Source organism: Corvus brachyrhynchos, unplaced genomic scaffold, assembly GCF_000691975.1.
Source record: "Corvus brachyrhynchos isolate BGI_N302 unplaced genomic scaffold, ASM69197v1 scaffold58, whole genome shotgun sequence".
NCBI lineage: Eukaryota > Metazoa > Chordata > Aves > Passeriformes > Corvidae > Corvus > Corvus brachyrhynchos.
Window position 1 is genome coordinate 1024418 of NW_008239539.1, and position 3226 is coordinate 1027643.

Genomic DNA, 3226 nt, shown 5'->3' on the forward strand with positions numbered 1-3226 from the left:
GGTCGCCCCTTTGCCCCAGCCGGGCCACCATGGCATTGAGGAGCTGTGAGGAGAGGCCGGGCAGAGCCGTGGGGTGCGGGGCATCACCCCCGGCCCCGCCACAGGGTGGTCATCCCAGAACCCACCTCCTCCTTCTTCTGCTCATCAGTCTTCTCCTCCAGGTACACAGAGGCAGGGACGAACTTCCGAGCCGGAGCTTCTTTTGGGGCCTCACTCACTGTGAGAGTGGTGTCACCATGGGGCAGGAGAGCTTCACCCCACTGACTAAAGCCCTCCCCAGCCATCCCTGAGGGCTAGGCGTCCTCGCCCAGCCCCTGCACCCACCTGGCACCATGTCTGCGGGGCGCAGGCTGGCCGGGCGCTGCTGCCCGTCCTGCCCGTCCAGCCAGGCACCTGCACCCAGGGCTGGCTCCCACCACATGCGGGTCGGCGGGTAGAGATCGTCCTGGAAATACTCCTTCTGTGGGGGCAAGGGGTGCTCAGGGGGGTGCCCTGCCTCCTGTCCCTCTCCCAAAATACAGCCAGGCCCCCCCGCCACCTACCTTGACGCGCGGCACGTGGAAAGCCACAGGCTCCAGGGTGCTCTGCCCCAGGCGCAGCGCCCGGGCGAACTCCACCTCCCGCACCTCGCACACTGTTTTGGGCAGGAAGACGAAGCCCTGGTGGGGTGGGGGTGTGAGTGGGGTCTGGGAGCACAGGTAGGGGGTCAGAGACAGGCAGCACATCCCCCGTTTACCTTGTGGGGTTCGTTGGAGGTGAAGCTGTTGCACTCGAGGAAATAGGGGGGCTCGGGGGTCACTTCGTACAGGAAGACTCTGGTGTCACCCTGGGGATGGAGTGAGATGGGGGCTGTCAGGGGACATGGAGGGTCCCTCCACACTGTGGGGTGCTGTAGGCAGGGAGCCCCACAGTTTTTTGGAGGGCAAGCTCTCACCTTGCCGGTGAGGAAGACGACGCTGGTATCCTCATCGTAAAAGGGCAGGAGGGTGGAAGGGGCCACGTCCAGGCCAAGGACAGATAAGGGTCCTTCAGGCAGGGCCTGTGCCCGGTACAGGAGGATCCTCCTCTCGCTGCGGCTGTGGGGAGGGGACAATGAGAGCAAGCACAGCGTCCCTGGTGACCCCTGCCCTGGCATGCATCCCCCTCTTTACCTGTCAAAGCCGGACACCAGGAGGTAGTCACCACCACAAACCCAAACCAGGCGCGCTCCGCGTCCCCCTTCGGGACCTGGGCCCTCCTGCATGGGGGTGAAGGTCACCCTGCCTGCTCCGACAGAGCTGGGGTTGCAGTCATGTGCCCACAGGGAGGGTTTCCTGCCCACACCCCCAGCTCTCCAGGCTGTCCCCAGGGCTGTGATTGTACCTGTTGAGGCTGAGAGCTGCGCCGTGGCTCGTAGAGCCGTATCCGCCCGTCTTTGCTCACCGTTGCCAGCTTCTTCCCATCTGGGCTCCAAGCCATGCTGAAAATCTGGAGAGACAGATGTTGTGCCCCTGCAAATGTCCCAAAGATGCCTCTCAGGTGTCCCTGGATTTGTCATCCCTTACCTGATCCGTGTGTCCCCGCAGGCACAAGACTTCCTGCCCGGCGCTCAGCTCCCAGATCCGCACGGTCATGTCGTAGGAGGAGGAAACCAGGAGATCGGATGCCATGGGATGGAAGCGGATGGAGTAAATCTTTTCCGTGTGACCTGGTGAGGTTCAGTAGTGCGTGGTTGTCCCCAGCAACCAGGCTGGTTTGTCCCCAGTTTGGGGTGTTCAGTGTGTCCCCTCACCTCGGAGAATAGCTTCAGGCTCCCGCAGGGTCTCCTGCAGCCCTCCTTCGGGGATCCGCCACAGCCGGATCCTGGCGTCCTCGCCCGCTGTGCCCCAGGAGGGATGGGCAGTGGTTAATGTGGTGATCTGGCACGCCTGGAGCTGGGGCACCCTCCCGCCCCCACCACACGTACCGACAGCGAGGTGCTGCGGGTCGAAGGGGCCCCGGGTGAGGTCGGCCACTGCCGCGCCATTCTGGATGGTGGCCACGGCCGCGTCGGGGAGACGGCCAGGCTTGGAGAGCTGCGGGACAGAGCCGGGGGTCACCAGCACGGCACACACGGCCCCGTGCCGGCCTCCACGCCACACCGGGGTACCTCGAGGACGGCGATCTGGCCGCCGGCAGAGAGCAGGGGCAGGGCAACGCGCTGGTGGTTGGCGCAGAAGCCGTCGCACTCGCCCGGCGTGGTGAGGCTGAGCCCCCGCAGGTTGGTGAGGTGGCAGTCGCGGTGCAGCACCCGGCCCTGCGCGTGCCGGAAGCGGGAGCTGGGCCCTGGAGCGGGCGAGGGGTGGGTGAGCGCCCTGAATCCCCCCTGTGGGGCACCCCGAGCCCACCCCACTGCCTGCTCACCCAAAATGCTCTGCAGGGACTTCTGGCTGGGGCTGCTGGCAAAGCCGCTGGAGGGGCCGGTGCTGGCTGAGAGCGAGGTGGCCGCGCTGCCTGGTGAGGCCAGTGAGGATGGTGAGGAGTAGCCACTGGCTTCCTATGGGAGAGAGAGCCAGTGGGCCGGGGGTGCTGGCACCCCAACCTTGGCCTGTGGGATGAGGGCAGCAGGGACCCGACCCCACAGCATTCAGAGCGCTCTTCCAGCGCCCCGTGCTCACACTCTGGTCCGCGTCAGTGTGGCCGGTGTCGGCATCGGTGTGGCTGGTGCCGGTGTCTGTGTGGCCAGTGCTGGTGGGGCTGGGGCCAGCAATGATGGGGGACGTGAAGGTCTCCGTGGGTCTCCGTGCAGGGTGCAGGCTCACCCTCCCCACCTGCATTGAGCACAACGGTGGGCATGGGACAGTGGCAATGCCACCAGCAAGGACACCCCCCCTGGATGACACTGACCTGCTGGCTGTCCCCTGCCCACCAGCCTTGGGCATCGGTGGCTGGCAGCATCCCCGTGCAGTCAGGGAACAGATCCTCATGGAACTCCTGGACAGACTGTGGGAGAGGGGATGGGGCGAGGTGGGTGTTCCCAAAATCCCACAGCCTCTGTCCTGCCACAGCTGGGGCACCCCTGGACACCCCCAGACATTTCCAGCACCCAGACCCCACTACCCACCACCCAAATTTCAGCTGCTTAAAGTGCCCAGCACCCACTGCACAGCAGCACCCACTGCACAGCAGCACCCAGCAAGTGGCACCCAGCTGTCAGCACCCACGCTCCAGCACCCCAATCCTGCATGCAGCACCCGGCTTCCCACAA

General features: G+C 65.4%; 1 protein-coding gene across 1 annotated transcript in view; it reads right to left on the reverse strand.

Moving 5' to 3' along the window:
• LOC108448431 (mitochondrial import inner membrane translocase subunit TIM16-like) overlaps positions 1 to 3226 on the reverse strand; it is a 7683-nt gene that overhangs the window by 3491 nt on the left and 966 nt on the right. The window lies entirely within an intron of this gene.